The sequence below is a fragment of the Arachis stenosperma genome, chromosome 4, assembly GCF_014773155.1.
Source record: "Arachis stenosperma cultivar V10309 chromosome 4, arast.V10309.gnm1.PFL2, whole genome shotgun sequence".
Lineage (NCBI taxonomy): Eukaryota > Viridiplantae > Streptophyta > Magnoliopsida > Fabales > Fabaceae > Arachis > Arachis stenosperma.
The window spans coordinates 2,373,314-2,390,617 of record NC_080380.1 but is presented as its reverse complement, the minus strand read 5'-3'; the positions used below and the strand labels follow the sequence as shown (position 1 = coordinate 2,390,617).

The following is a 17,304-nucleotide window of genomic DNA, read 5'->3' as shown; positions in this document are numbered from 1 at the left end:
GAGGAGTTGATAATACTAAGTGATAACGAAATAATATAACTAAAGATAAAAATATTGTGATTAATACTTTTTTATATTAATGTTACATTTGAGGCCGTCAATTCTTAATTTTTTTAATTAAAAATATGAGTTCATTAACATAAATATTTATTCTTTAAAAGTTGCTAAAAATATTATTATTAAAAAAGGCTGTTGTCATGACAAATTTTAGAAGGTTAGATTTAACGGTGTTTGTATAATTTTCTAGAGTGTTTGAAAATGTTCTAGATAGTTTCGAAACGTTCTAGAATGTCCTAGAAGGTCCCGAAATACCCTAGAAGACTCTAGAAGATCATAGAATATTCTAGAAGAATGTGGATGTATATAAAAATATGAAGAGTAATATGGAACAATCTAAAAGTATTTAGAAAGTAGTGGTAGGATAGATATTTGTAAAGAAGGTTCTAGATGATTAATCTAGACCGTTAATTAGATTTAATTCTAATCATCCATTAAGGAGGTGGATGACTATAAATAGGAGATGAGAGTTAGTGAGAGTTAAGGTGTGAATCATTTATAATAAATACTTGAGTAATAAAGTGTTCTTTCCACCAAAGTTTCATTTCTCTTGTGCTCTCTTGTGTTCTTAGCTTTCTTGCTAAGTATTGAGAGTTATGCTGACTTGGTCTTTGCTCTGAGTAAGTTCGAGTACCAACACGGTAGCGTTGGAGTGTGTCCAAGGCCGTGACACTGTGCTAAACTTTCTAATTTCTATAGCATAGTCATTAACAAGATAAAGATTAATAGATTATAAAAAGTATTTTAAATTTTAAAACTTAAAATAATTACAATATTTTTAGTTTTTTTTTTTTACCTTTTTTTTATTTTTAAACTTTAATATTTCATATGATCAAAAGTTAAAATATTAAATATTTGTAGTTATTACCTTTTAAAAAGATATTCATATATCACAAAAAGTATATAAAAATATTACAATAATATTATTTTCTAAATATATGATAAATACGCTAACATTACTACTCTCTACCTTAAATATTAATTTTCTATCTAATGTTAGCTCAAATAACAATAAAAGGTGGTATTATTGCAATGCCTAAAATTTTTTTTTTCACAAATTATTCATTTTTAAATTTTTATGGTTAGAGGGACACTCAGACATCACATAAATTGACATGAATAAAGGTACGAAAAATAAAAATAAAATAAAACAAAATAAAATAGTATTTTTATATTTTATTTAAAAATAAACAAAATACAAGACAAAACAAATTATTAAAAAATCATAGGACATCTTTTAAATCTTTTAAATGCAAAAACTCAAAGTGAAAACTTTTAGATATGATTCAGTGCAATAAATTTAAGAGACAAATATTCTTAATCATCAAATTTAAAATAAGAGAATTTTCTTTAAAATTAAAATAATGTCTATAATCTATACCTGTCAAGTTATGTGAACAGAACATTCAAATACTTCATTTATTAATTAAATTCAGATGAATCCTCAGTTAGTTCTTGGATAATTATTGAATGAGATCCGTTGGCTACTTAGTATTAACATTACTAAATTTAGAACATACATGAAGGAAAGAATTTTGCTGGTGCAGTGCAATTCAATTTATATCAATGTGGGTTCAATTTATATCAATGTGACAATGTGGGTTCAAAAAACTTCTCATGTTATTAAATCATTATAACTCATTAGTTGTCTTTGCCTGCACAAAGAAACAAATTAAACGATATGAGTAACTAACCCGCACTAAAAGTATGACGAAAAAAACCAAAAAGAAAGGAAGTAAAAAAATTGACACCTCTTGCTCCCAATCAATGCAGACAATTATTATGATGATCAGACCAAGTACTTGAACAAAAAGGGCTCATATGATTCCAAGCCACAGTCCCTACATATTAATATGTACATAATTAAGCCACTCTACATATAATAACTAGAGACTTCAGTTTGGTATCTACGTACCTTTGCTCCAATATGCAAAATGAAAAATTCTATGATCCTAGTGCTGGAGAATTACTCATAGATGGGGTTAACTTAAAGAATTTCCAACTTAGATTGATAAGAAAACAAATGGGTTTGGTTGGTCAAGAACCTACTCTTTTTACAGCAAACACACCAATTTTAGATTTTTTAATTTGATAAAAATATACGTCACGTTTTTAGGGAACAGAGGAGCTGCCATATCAAATGATGTATCTTATTGGGTGAATGTGTTAATAATTATTTATATAAAGTTTTTACCTTCATGAAATGCCTCGACTGACCCAGTCCCAAGTTTGTGAACATGAAAGAGAAAACTTGATGTAGAGAACAAGTATCAAAGGTTCTATCATTATCGTTAGCTTTAGCTAGTTCGAATATACATGCATTGTTGGGCATAGTTGAAAATATTATGATAAAAAAAAATAAGTCACTGATTGAGCTTCCTAGACTTGTACATATCATGGCCGGTATATCATGCATGTTATATATAAATAAAGGGAAGGTGGAAAGCAACTTCTACGTTCCAATTTAGTAATTTTTGGAGTAAATACTCGACCTTCAACCTTTTTATTTTACGACTATGATCTTTGGTTAAAAAATTCGTTAAATAATAACAAAAATTAGTTTTGTGAGGATTTTATTTGTAATTTGTGGGAGTTTTAAACCTCCACAAATTATTAATAAGTTTGTTTTTAAAAAATTTCTTCACCAATAGTGGTTAAGTGAAGAAAAATCATTGATAAAAATGATACCGCCAAAAAAATAATTGTAGAACAAATAATTTTTAAAGAAAAAAAATAACATCGAATAAGAAATGAAAGAAGAGAATTTTAATGTTGATAATATTGGTATTGGTGATGATAACAGTAGAGGAGATAATGATGATGATAAAGCAATAAAAATAAGGTTTAATTACTCTGTTAGTTCCTATAGTTTCGTGAAATTTTCAATTAAGTCCCTATACTTTTTTTCCTTTTAATTGGGTCCCTGCACTAATTTTTTTTTCAATTAAGTCCCTACCGTGACCAAACAGTTAGATTTAACGGAATATTCCGTTCCTAAATTAAAGATTCTCTAACTTTTTCCTAAATCTCTATTTCTCTTTCACACTTATTTTCTGAAATACCAAAATAACCCTCCCACACTTAGAATAAAAAACCTAGCTAGCCCTCAGTTGCTCTGTGGAGATCGCATTCACTATCATCTCCTGCGTCGGTCCATCGTCTTCATCCATCTGTGGTGTCGTCTGCAGCGGACGCTTGGTGGTCGGCCGTCCGTCGCCTCCTTCTCTCTACGTTGGTTTGTTCTACGTTATTCTGTTCGGAGGTCTTCTGCGCTATTTTCCCATCTAAGCCGTCGCCGTCCCTCCCGGTGCTTTGCCTTGCCTGACGTCAGCTAAAAAATACTAAAATCTTAAACGTATCTTATATTGTCCTCAGCTAATTTGTTTTTGTTTTAAGTTCTAAGATTTAGTTTCAAAATTTGTATAACCTAAATTCTATTATTAAATACAAAAAGAATAAATTTTATAGTGATGTAAATTATCCCTTCATTTTTAAAATTTTTAACAATAGAATGATCGATCTGTATATAAAAAATACATTAGAAAAATAAGTCTTCTAACTATTATTTAAGATATAGTATTCAAATCAACTAAAAAAAATTCAACATTATCACTCAACTTTTAGAACTAACCATTTTGTCTCTAAAATCGTTAATATTAAGTGCCCTGTTTTGCTCGATATTATGTCATTTTCCTTACTAAATCACGTTCTCGTAACATTCAACTCATTGATTTTCCTTTCAAAACCGATTTAATCCCAATCTTTTTTAATTTGGCTCTGAATTTTCTATCACATTTGACCACAACAAATAGATCCTGAAATATATACCTAAGGCTAATTATTTTATTCTTCAAAAACTGCAGTTTACATGTTTTTTGACTTTTATCCATTCAATTATATTCTTATTATCTAACACCAACTTCAAATAGTCAATTCTGACATGTACAACATTTACCAATAAATTTGCAGTATATTTTCATTAATTTTTTCTTGTACCATATTTTCCATCGTGTCCACTAATTTCAATTTTATTTTAGACTATTTATCTTTATTAACATGATCCTTTTAACACCTAATAGTGCAAAATATCCAAATCCAAACATGAAGCAACATACTATTTCATTGAAATCATCCATAATAATTATTGTTGGGAGGCAAAAATAAAAAGTATAATGAAAAAAGAAAGTAAAATAAAGAGGAAAAATTTATTTTATATGCCAAAAAAAATACTAAATAATGGAAAGAAAAAGAAATCAAAATTGAATAACAATAGTTAATAATAATAAAGAAATTAAGTTTTTAAGTTTAAATCAGTTGTAAAATTTCAATGACCCTACTATCTTTTAAAACTCTCTTCCATCTATAGGAATCACTACATACTTTAAATCCACTGGTGCTCCTTTAATTGAACAAAGTATAAAACCAATCATTGCATTAACACAAAAAATTAAAATAAAACAAAATAATTATTATAAGATAAAGATACATTACTCGAAATTAATCCTATTTTTTATTTTCTGAGTACAATTCAAAATATACCTAATCCCAAATTAACAAAACTAAACTCAAACTCAACTACATCCATAGTTTAAATTCGAGGGCTAAACAATCTTAAATGTTTTAGCCAATGAATCAAATAATAATAAGAAAATCTGAAAATAGAAAAAATAAATAAAAATAAGGGGTGATGGCTTAAAAGATTCTACAATAGTTTTCTGAAAGGAGAAAAAGAAAAAGATTAGAACCAACAATGATATAAAGTACCATTCAAATTGCAATAAATCTAGACAAAACAAAAGAAATCAAAATATCAAATTTAGAAAATGAATACATGAATGCCTGAATCATATCTATTTAGCTAATGGTTGTAACAACCAAAAACATGTAACAAACATATAAGCCAAATTGAGGACAAATTAAGAAAAAAAAACATATGCTATAGCAAAGCAGATTCAGAACAGATAAAAAGTAACAAAGCGTATTCAAGAGAGAGTAACGAAAAATATACTATTAACAACAAAGAATTAATATTTTCGAAAAAAAAAGATACTTTCATAAAGTCAAATAGTTAGTCAGAATATAAAATGGAAAAGTACTAACATATAAGAAATAATACTTGGTGCAATAAAGCTATATAAATCAGCCAAATAACCTCAACTTGTGATAGAATCATATGCACCTTTCAAAAATTTGGGAAAAACTGAATTAAAAGATAAGAGAAAAAAAGGCTAAAAGCCTAAGACTAATGCTAAAACTGTATTTGGATGAAACACTTCTAATCTTCAAGCTCAACAAAAATGAGTAACATACTAAAAAATATGTTTTAATTTTAGCAACGTTTTTAAATTTTTGCCAAAGTTGCATAAACATCATAGCATATACCAATTAATTTACTATACTATATATAGAAAACGTAACACACTTTTATGTGTGTGCAGAATGGGAATGCAGTATTGGACGATGAAACAGATCAAAAGGGAATGGTAGATTATGCATGGGACGTGAATAAATTACTGTAACCAAGTTAAATACTGCATGTTGACATTCATTTTCATGTAGCTCACTGGTCTCAAATTCTCATAGTTTTCAAATTTTATTGACTAACATTAGTTTTGAATGTGGAATCACCAAAAGAAGCCATTTAGATAAAGGAAAAATTAGTAAAATTATGTGTTGAGTCAAAATGAGTTAGAGTCATTCTCCTATATCACATTACACAGAGAGCATTTTGAATAGGGCTGCACACGGATCGGATCGGATCGGATATAGCCTAAAATTCTATCCGATCCGCACTGCACTCATCGGATCGGATCGGATCGGATCGGATATGATATCCGCATTTTTTTAGGCCGGATCCGATCCAATCATGCAGATCGGATCGGATCGGATATCGGGTATATCCGCATAAATTAAAAAAAAAAACTATTTTAAGATTCTATTTGGCTGTTTTTACAAAAAAATATCCAAAAAATTTATTTTTTATCTGTTTAAGCCTATTTACTCATAAAATATTATCAATAATAGTTCTCTTGAATAACAAAAACAAAATAATAACACAAGATTTAAGTTTAATTATTCTAAGTTGAAGTACAACATAAAAAATTAAAAATAAAATATCATAAAATTCATAAAATAACACTAAAATTCATATCACATTATGGTTTACTTTCTTAAACTATGCTATTTATATGTGATATGCGGACTTGCGAATCGGATCCGCGGATATCACTGCCGAATCCGCAATCCGATCCGATCCGATGGCTCTGCGGATCGGATAATATCCGCAAAATTCGGATCAAATGCGGATAATTATCGCGGATATGCGGATATTATCCAATCCATGTGCAGCCCTAATTTTGAAAGTGAGCCATCCCAAAAATATTCATTTTTAAATGAAGTTTAACATGGTAAACCAAATAGGCATGCAAATGAAGTACCCCATAACAGCAATGGATATGAAGTTCCTTTAAATTCCTACAGCCAATAGGTATACCAAATATAGCACCATCCCCAAGGTTTGAGTAATCTTCCTGTTGAAGAGTTTATAGGAACTTGCATCCTTCTCCATCCTGAAGAAGACCAACATCAACAATTCTTTGATAGTAAAATAATGCCAACTCAATAAGACGTCTGCCGATAGAAAGCTGAGCTTAACACCACAAACGATAAATAAACAGAGAAACACACATAGCAAGCAATGAAAAACTTGACCAAATGTAAATATAAAGAGGCCAAACATGTGTCCCATGCTTCCTTATGTTGCCTATTTATTGAATGGTTAATTCATTCCTTATTTTACATACATACTGGCAAGATCCTTCCATGGATTCTAGCCCCAAACCTCGAATGTTGTGGCATTCATTGACTTCAAGATGTGCAAGTTCCTTGCATCCGGTAGCAATTGCTTCCAAACCCTTGTGACTTAATATTAGATTTCTTAACTTCTTGTATCCATTACCAATAGCAAACAAACCCCTGAAATTAACCATTATTCAAAGAAAGGATATCACTAACTAAAGCAGGAAAAAAATGATAGAATTCTTGACAGAATCCAAAATTTAACAATCGGAGATGTGAGGAACGATTGTGCAATTGCATGCAACACTTAAGGGTCATGCAAATGGAGCTAAATAAACAATACAACTAAGCTTATCTCACTAAATGTGCTTGAACAGTATCAAAGCAGTATCAACATTATAAATAACATGTTAAATCATATAATGATTGGTTGCATGATAATAGTTAAAAAACACAAAGCATCATATGGTACATGTAACATGGTTAATAATTTAATAAAAAATAGCAGCATTCGTTTACATATATGGTGCATTCTTTCTAATTTACAATCCTCAGGATCTGATAATTCTTGCTTATATTTTCATTCTTGACTATCTGGTTAAAAACAAAACCAGAAAACTTGTTGTCTCCACTTCCTTTATATTTTCCATTAGAGTAATAACTAAGAATGCAAGTCAGAACATAGGGTAGAAAAGGAACATTCCAAAATTCTAAAGAGAAATGATATATTAACAATACAAAATTTATGTCAAAGAGCATACATCTTGTAATGATGATAGCAGTGACTGCATGTTGGTTTTTTGTTTTGCTGCAGCTCATCTCTTTATCTGAACATCCATACAATCACTTAGGTTCTCTACCAAATCAAAATCAAGTCTCACCAAAAAAATTATCATCAACTACAAACCCAATCAATTAGTGAGACTTTAAGTAATAGGCCAAACTGAAAGTGTGACCCATAAATCTTACAATGACAAAAATAAAATACCTATAAAATAGATAATAAATCATCAATAGTTTACTTCATTAGCAAGCTTCAAATACGGTATACCCTTGTAAAAATTTCAGATTCATCATTCATCTAATGCATTTGGTCTTCAATCCATGTCCCTAAAATTTTAAACACATCATATAAAACTAAGAGACATGAATCATAAGATAGTACTTACAATAACAACAACAATAATAATAATATTAATTTCATTTTATTTACCCAAAAAATGAAAGATTAAATATAACTAAGTGCTAGTATCCATGTAAAAAGTAGCTTCAGGTGAGTAATTTTGTATTAACGATTGATGATTATCTTTGGCTCTTTTGGAGCTTATAAGTTATAAGAATAAAAGGAACTCCCATTTTGAAGCAGAAGTGAGGTAAGCGTTGTGCATACAAAAGCAGTTATACACAAAAATGCATTACGAACCATAAAGCTATCACAAATACTAACTGATGAGTGAAAAAGAGATAGAGTAAGTGACTTGAACAATGGAAAACTTCAACATCCATTCACGCTTGAAAATGTAAGGCAAACCAAAAGGTAGACCACCGGAGAAACCCTCAACTCTACCCTTCCAATCACTCAAAACCCGTGACTCATTGCCCTAACGTAGTGGAGGATGCCGCAAAGAGCAGGAAAACTAAGGAAACCTTAGCAGGGGCATTCCTTGCAACTTGCAAGGTCTAACTGCATCTTCTGCAATCGAAAGAGGAAAATTCGCAACGTTGAGGAACATATTGGAAAGAAAAAAACGAAGAAGAAATTAGAGTATTACCTAGTAAGGTAGAGCATCAGAGAACTGCTCGAGGCGAAGGTACATCTCACCAAGGGATTGGCAGGTAGGGAGCAAGTCCTTTCCCAGCAAGTATTTTAGCAGAACTTCGTAATCGATTCGGATTCAGAGCCGTTTGAAGGCTTCGACGTATCTCCTCTGTTCCTGTGAATGTCGCCAATGACGTTGACCCAACGCACCTCCTTGCGGCGGTTATCCTGAGCCCTAGCGCTCCAGTATGCACTTCCTTCAGCTCTGAGTCCTGAAACGGCATCACTAAATGACTCAGAAAGGTTGTCCGGTGATAAAGAGATCTGAGACGATGAAGAATAAGAAAAGAACAGAAAAATAGAATCAGATAAAGAAGAAAAGAACCCTTCATTCTCTTGCTCATATGCTATTCCTTGATCTATTGACGACCCTGAAAAGATGCCAGCACACATTATTAAGCACAAAGCAAGATGTTAGATATGGCATAAAATTAAAGAGGGATCATTGAAATGTAGATTCAAAAAAATAGAATACAAAAAATAAGGTGAAAATCGGTAACATACTGTCGCTGGTAGGAGAAGGAGCAGTGGGTGGCTTTTGGGTTTGAATAGAAGTTTGAGAAGGAAAAGGCGACAATGAGAGTGGCAAGCATGGGTTTGAATAGAAGTTTGAAAAGGAAAGGGCGACAATGAGAGTGGCAAGCATGATATCTGAAGAAGAAGAGAGAAACAGAAATAGATAATGGAAAAAAAACTGAAGAAGATGAAAAAGATAGAGGTGGTGAAATTGAAGAAGAAGAAAGAGGAGCCGAAGAGAAAAATAAAAACAAAAACAGAAATAATTGATGGAATATTATTCTTTTCTAATTTTTAACTTTTAATTCAAACTTTGAAATATGAAATTTGGGGCAATGTTAATGTTAAATAATGACATTATGTACATGAATGATAAATCTATGAGAGAGAATATGGCAAGAAGGGTATAAACGCTGGCACAAATGCCGCCGAACCTGTCTCTGCATCTACCTCCTCCTTGGTTGCATACCTTGACCCATTCCACAATGTGCTTTAGCATCCACGACCATCATCACATCCTCCCCTTATTCACCACCGTGATAAACTCCACGGTGACCAGTCAGACCCATGCTGCCTTATACTCCTCCACCATCATAGTCGCCGTCGCCACCGCTTTTACCTTCGTAACCCTTACCACCACCGCTGCCGTCCCTTCCACCGCGACGACTTCCCTGAAGGTTGGAGCCGTCGGGTACAATGACAGCAACTGCCTTCAAACTCTATAATCTCCACCTTCAGGGGAGATTAGGAACAAAAAGAACTGAAGAAGAAGAAGAAGAAACTGAAAAATAATATCAGTGAACGGAGATACGAACTGAAGAGGAAGAGGAACCAAATATGATGATGAAAAAGAAGGAGAAAGAAAAATAGCAATTGAGACTAGGGGGAGAATGCAAATGATGGGTATGAATATCTTTTTCAATTTTGATTCTGAATTCAAAATTCAAAAATTGAATTTTTGTGCCCAGTTGTTGTATTGTGGCAAGTGACAACAATGACATGGGATGGGAGGGATGAGGTTCATGTAAGAGGAAGGAATGATTGAAAATGAATCTGGAGCATGCCATGTTGGATTTTCACTACCGAATAAACCTTGTTTTAAAGGATAGGATAGGATAGGATTATAGGATAGGATAGGATGAGGTGGCATTGGTGTTTACTTTTGGATGAAGAACAAATAAAGAAAAAGATAAATCTCAGAGAGTATTATTATACATCTAATACTATTCTTCTAATAGAGAGTTTCAAGTTAGTGGAATTCTACGCTGTCAATGCTCTCAGCTATGGAGGTACTATTTATGATATGTCCATTGTTAGAAATAAGAGACCAAACTAAAGAAAGTATTTTGTGTATATTCAGTCTGATGAAAAGTACAATATACAAGGGGTATTTATAGGTGCTAAATGAATCAAAGTAATAAAGGCATAGAATCCTATAATTAATATACAGATATGCTATATAAATATAAACAATACTAATTGATCTAATTTGATTCTAATGATTCTCTAACATCCCCCCTCAAACTCAAGTGGGAGCTAAGGATACCCGCTTGAGTTTGGATAACAAAGTCTGAAAATGAGTCGGGTGATAAGCTTTCGTGAAGATATCAGTAGTCTGATCCAGTGTTCCAATAGTAATGATACGAACAGCATAAATAAGGATACGTTGCCGAACAAAGTGACAATCAATTTCAATGTGTTTGGTGCGTTCATGAAACACATCATTATGTGTAATCTGAATAGCACTGCGATTATCACAAAAAACATCAGTAGGAGACGATTGAGGAGCACCCAGATCTTCGAGAAGCCAACGAACCGAGATAACCTCAGCAGTGGTGTCAATGAGGGCACGGTATTCAGCTTCTGTGCTTGAGCGAACAGTGAACATTTGCTTCTTAGCACGCCAAGAAATGAGAACGTCGCCAAGAAACAAACAGTAACCAGTAGTAGAATAACGATCAGTGGGATCACTAGCCCAATTAGCATTGGAGTAAGCCTGAAGAGACAAAGAGGAATGGGCAGAAAAATAAAGGCCATGAAATAGAGTGCCTTTGATGTAGCGAAGAATGTGAAGAACTGCCTTATAGTGAGTAGTACGAGGAGCTGACGAGAACTGGCTAAGTACATGAACCGAATAGGCGATGTCTGGTCGGGTGACAGTCAAGTAGACGAGACCCCCAACTAACTGTCGATAGAGAGTTGGATTATCCAAAACAGTGCCATCCATAGGGGTAAATCGAACATTAGGCTCAAGAGGAGTAGACTCAGTGTGACTATCTGTAATCCTAACACGAGCAAGAAGATCTGAAGCATACTTAGCCTATGATAGATAGATGCCATCATCGGTGGAGATGACCTCGAGACCAAGAAAATAGCTGAGAGAACCAAGATCTTTCATCTCAAAGGTATGGTGAAGTGAGGCATTGAGATCAAAGATACCATCAACATCATCTCTAGTAATGATCATGTCCTCAACATACAAAAGTAGAAGAACAACTCCACGTTCGCTTTTACGAATGAAGAGGGCATTCTCATGAGGGCTAGAAGTAAAACCAAGACTACATATGGTAGTGCTGAACTTGTCAAACCATTCACGAGGAGCTTGCTTAAGTCCATAAAGTGCCTTGCGAAGGAGACAAACCTTACTAGCAGGACAAGGATATCCCGGAGGTGGTCTCATATAGACTCTCTTTTTCAAATCCCATTAAGAAATGCATTCTTCACATCCATATTATTGAGAGACCATTTTTTAACCGCGGCAATGACAAGAAGAGCTCTAACAGATGTAAGACGAGTGACAGGAGCAAAAGTCTCTTCATAATCAATACCATACTCTTGCGTACAACCTTGAGCAACCAGGCGGGACTTATAACGGTCAATAGAGCCATCAGAGTGAGTTTTGATCTTGTATACCCATCTACTGCCCAAACTTCCTGATCAGAAGAAGGATCAACCAAATCCCAAGTGTGTGCTTTTTCAAGTGCCTGTATTTCTTCTTGCATTGCTTGTTGCCAATTTGGATTTGTGGAGGCTTCTCTGAATGACTTAGGTTCATGTTGATGAAGGATAGTAGAAAAACAATGATAATCAAGAAGATGAGGAGGAGGATTCCTTACCCTAGAAGAACGAACGGGAGGAGGAGGCATCACGGTAGAAGCATGATCATCGTCCGGTTTGGAATCATCGGGAGATGGAGAAGGCGGAAGAATAGAAGGCTGTAGAGTGTCACTCGAGATAGAATCTGTAGAATCATCACTAGGAAAAAGATCAACATTGGGGTTAGTAAACAAAGGTGACTAAGTAGTAGGAATTGACTCAAAGGATGAGAACCGAGAAAACATGTGATGCTCCCAGAAGACAACATGACGAGATATACGAATGCATTTAGAGAGAGGATCCCAACAACGATAACCCTTGTGTTCAGTGCCATAACCAAGGAAACAACACATGCGAGCTCGAGGTTGAAGTTTACTATGTTCATGAGGCTGAAGAAGAACAAAACATACACAACCAAAAACTCAAAGAGAACTATAATCTGGGGAGGTATGATAAAGACGCTCAAAGGGAGTAACATTACCAAGAACAGAAGAAGGGAGTCTGTTGATAACATGAACAACAGTAAGAACAGCTTCACCCCAAGTACGCTCAGGACACGAAGAAGAAAGGAGCATTGCACGGACGGAGTCAAGAATGTGACGGTATTTGTGTTCAGCTCTACCATTTTGTTGAGACATACCAGGACAAGAAAACTCAAACAAAGTACCCTGTTTTGCAAGAAAGGTTAAGAGTTTAGAATCATAGTATTCCATAGCATTATCACGTCGAAAAACCTTAATGACCTTGGAAAACTGAGTTTTAATCATAGTAGCAAAGTTGATATAGATCTGAGGTAACTCATGGCGATTAGTCATCAAATAAACCCAAATAAAACGGGAATAATCATCAATGGAAACGACAAAGTATCGAGCTCCTCCCATAAAGGCAGTGGGAGCCGAGCCCCAAACATCAGAGTGAATGAGATCAAAAGGAGAGCAAGCAAGAGATGAATTATTGTGAAAAGATAGAGCAGGTTGTTTGGCAGTTTGGCAAGAAATACAATCAAAAAATTCATTTGGAACCTGACCTAAAACACCCTGAGACACAAGAGGATGCAGTTTTCCTAATGAGGTGTGGGCAAGACGTTGATGCCATAAGTGAAGGGTAGAGGGAGAAGAAGCAGCATAGAGATTTGGTATAGGAGGAATATGAAGATTCTCGGGTTCAAACAACCTTCCGATCTTACATCCAGTCCTGATGATTTGTCCCGTCCGAGGATCCTGTACACAACAACCAGAAACGGAAAAAGTGACTTCAAAACCCAGATCAACAAGTTGACCAACAGAAATAAGATTAAAGTTTAATTTAGGAATATAATAAGTATCAAGAAGATTAAGAGTTGACTGAGATATAGAATCCTTGTGTGTTGCGTGTAAGAGGGAGCCATTTGCAGCATTGACAGAAGGTCCATTTGTAGTGGTAGACAGGGACGAGAAAATATTACACAACGGAGACGTGATTAAAGCAACCCGAGTCAAAGTACCATTTAGAATTACCTGGAGGGGTCGAAAAAGCAGCAGGGGTATTACCAGAAATGGAGAGAAGACGCTAAAGAAGAGATGCAATATCAGATAGAGAGACAGAAGACAGGTTGAGTGGATCAGGACGTGGTGGGCGAGTAGGGCATGCAGTAATTAAATGTCCCAAGAGCTTGCAGTAACGGCAGAACAGCTGTGAACAATGGTAGCTAATATGACCTTTCTGGTGGCATGTGCGACATTCAACAGAAGGACAGTCGGAGAAGAGGTGCCCAGAACGGTTACACTTTTGACAGAATTTATCCTTTCTATCTCTGGCAGCAAAAACATCTGAATTTTCTATAATAGTAGTCACATAGATCAAGGAGAGGAGAGAAAACTGCAATTTTAGAGTAGAAAATGAGAAAACGGATGGCAAAATTAGAAAGAGCTCACCAAAAAATCTCAGGGAGGATCCCACTGTCGGACACGTCAGCGGCCACGTCAGCTGCTTTGTCAGCAGAGCAAGACACGTGGCAACACGCGATAGGAAGAGGAGACGCGTCAGCGTTGACGCGAGCACGGAGCTGGCAGCAGGTCGGATAATGCGGGTCGGTCCGAGTCGGGCCGGACGCGGGCTGGGCGGATCTGCATGGGTGCTAGCGACGACACGTGGCGCTGTCTGGGACCGTTGATCCTGGGCGTGGATCCAACGGTTCTGGATGGCGTCTGAGGAGAGAGAACCTGAAGCGGTGACCAAACTTCTAGCGGCGCGTGAGAGCGCGTCTAGCGGCGAGGTTGGTGGCGTTCGAAAGCTTGCAACAAATAGAAGACGAAGGTGGCGGCGGTGACGAAGAAAGGCGTCGGGAAGAAGTCGAAAACGGAGGACAAAGTACTGCCGGTGAAACAAGATAACGGAGGTAGAAACTAATTGTTTCTGAAAAAAGAATAACCTAAGCTCTTGATACCATGTTAGAAACAAGAGAGCAAACTAAAGAAAGTGTTTTGTGTATATTTAGTCTGATGAAAAGTACAATATACAAGGGGTATTTATAGGTGCTAAATGAATTAAAGTAATAAAGGCATAGAATCCTATAATTGATATACAGATATGCTATATAAATATAAACGATACTAATTGATCTAAATTGATTCTAATGATTCTCTAACATCCATCATCATTCACATGGCATGCAATGATTCATACATACATAAACATTAGTTAATTGGTTCATTTCATATTTTTATGCCTTCTGTTTGTATGCTTAGTTATGCTTCATTTCATAGTTTTATGCCTTCTTTTTTTATGCTTGGTTATGCTTTAGAGTCTTTTTCTAGAAGATACTTCAACGTATTCTTCCTTTCTAACAATTTTTTCCCTTTATTTCTTCCACTCTTAATTTTGACTGACCAGAAATCACAAAAAATCCTGAAATTTAAAATTTTTTGAAATTCAAATTAACCTATATGTCATATTCTCCAATTCTTCAACTCTCTAAATCTTGCTTTCTTCTATTACGAGCTTGATATTAAAGAAGGAAGAAGGTAGAGAACAGAATCCATGGATGCACAAGACTGTTGATGCCGCCGCACCTCATGGCTCCAACGTTCAGTGGAATCGTGGTGATTAAAGAGACGGCAACGGTGGTGGTAGGGGTTATGGCGGTGGATGAGGTGGGACCGCTATGGTGGTGGAGGAGGCTTGGAGGTGGTGGTTGCAATGGTCACGATAGAGTTCGTGGTGGTGGTTAGTACAGAGGAGGAAGAAGAGAGTAGATCAAAGAAAGAATTAAGCGGCAGGCACAGAGAGCACATGTAGCGAGACTAAGAAAGCAGAGAGCACAGCAGCAGCGACAAGAACATAGCGGTGAAATCTAACCGGCAGCCAATCCAGGTTTGCATGTTCTTTTTTTATTCATTTCAAATTTTTTCAAATATGATTCATAATACGGAGCCATATCTCACATTCTTCTTCATGCCTTATTTCATCACTTTCCGACGATTCAGCTGTGGGTTCCGTAATTTTCAGCAGCTTTATGTGATCTTTTCTGTGAAGCATACTATGCTACTTCCGCAACGCAGAATCGCTCATCTCCCCTCAAAGATATCATACTATACAGTATCCAGGTGAATTTTTATCCAATTGCTACTTTTTCACACTTTTTTTTTTTACTTTTTTTTTATGTTGATATGAAGAAACCATTTTAGTGCCTCCATGAATAATGAGAACATGGGCTTCCACGCAGGTTAGTAATGTATTTCTTTTCAAATAATATTCTCTTAATTGTTTTACCTTTTTTTTTTGCAATTTACCAAATCATTTGTAATTGTGGTTTCCATTATTCATAATCTACTTGAAGAATCTTTATGTCAACATTTTTTATTGGATGAAAATTTCCTTTGTCAACACATTGATATTATATCTGTGATTTGTTTTTTTTACTCATCACTAACATATCAGTATATTGCTATTTCTTCAATAATATTAATATGTAGTTGAATTCCCTCAAAGGAAACAACAAATTTTGTCAGAAGCTGTGTATTTTGTTCAATGGGGTCATCCTTTTCAGTAACGGGCCTGCTACACATACAAGCAAAAACGGTATACAAGTTTTACAAGTTGGCCCAGTCCATAAAAAACACACGCGCATAGTGAAGAGCATTGAATGGAGCATGATTTACACGCGCTCCACTCAAACGGTTACGCTTCGCATAAACCGCACCATTAATGGCAAACTCTTCCACTTCTTCCACTTCTCAAAGCAATTCAGAGAAAAAGCAACCCTTCCATTTTCGAGCAACATTCGAAACTCAAGATATACACCTCGTCGCTAACATTTGAAAACTCTATCAACACACCATAGAATTCTCGATCAAGAATCTCCAGAGAGAACAAAGCTATAATACTCAAGGTACGTTACATTACCATTGCTGTATATTTTCCATATTTCGAACTAGGTTTTACTGTTCTTCTACGTTGTTGTACGTTTTACTGTTCTTCTTGCTCTACGTCTCATTTTACAGTTTATGATGTTCTACTTGTTCTAGGTTTTACTGTTATTCTTGATTCTATGTTACACTATTCTTCTTCGTTCTTCTAGGTGTTACTGTTCTTGTTGTTCCAGTTCTTCTGGTAACTGATTTTTGGGGGTATATTCCGTAGTTTGGTGGGTGTATATGAGGTAATATACATGGGTGTATATGGCGCAAATTGTTGGGTGTATTTTTCTGAACTGATATACTGTAATAGTCAGCAGTTGCAACTGTTCTTATATTTGCTTGTCCATGGGTGTATATTGCTTGACCTTGTATATTGATGCATGTTTGAGTGATACCTGACTGATATATATGGGTGTATCTGAATCATATCTATGGGTGTATCTGACTAATATATATGGGTGTATCTGAATCATATCTATGGGTGTATCTTACTGTTATCTATGGGTGTATCTAACTCATATATATGGGTGTATCTTACTGATAACTTTGTGTGTATTTTTCATTTTAGAGAAAATGGTAGCAAGAAACCAACCTGGAAGAAACGTAAGAACAAATATATGT

General features: G+C 34.9%; 1 long non-coding RNA gene across 3 annotated transcripts; it reads right to left on the bottom strand.

Moving 5' to 3' along the window:
- Window positions 1-6,223: 6,223 nt before the first annotated feature.
- On the bottom strand, window positions 6,224-9,378 carry LOC130976796 (uncharacterized). 3 transcript variants are annotated; one of them, XR_009084767.1, is made up of 6 exons: window positions 9,179-9,378; window positions 9,000-9,045; window positions 8,628-8,886; window positions 7,844-8,548; window positions 7,617-7,682; window positions 6,224-7,032 (listed from the first exon to the last, which is right to left on the bottom strand). It is a non-coding gene; the product is annotated as an uncharacterized LOC130976796 (long non-coding RNA). The 3 variants fall into 3 exon arrangements; XR_009084766.1 differs by having other exon boundaries at window positions 7,617-7,965; window positions 8,303-8,548; XR_009084765.1 differs by having other exon boundaries at window positions 7,617-8,548.
- Window positions 9,379-17,304: the final 7,926 nt, after the last annotated feature.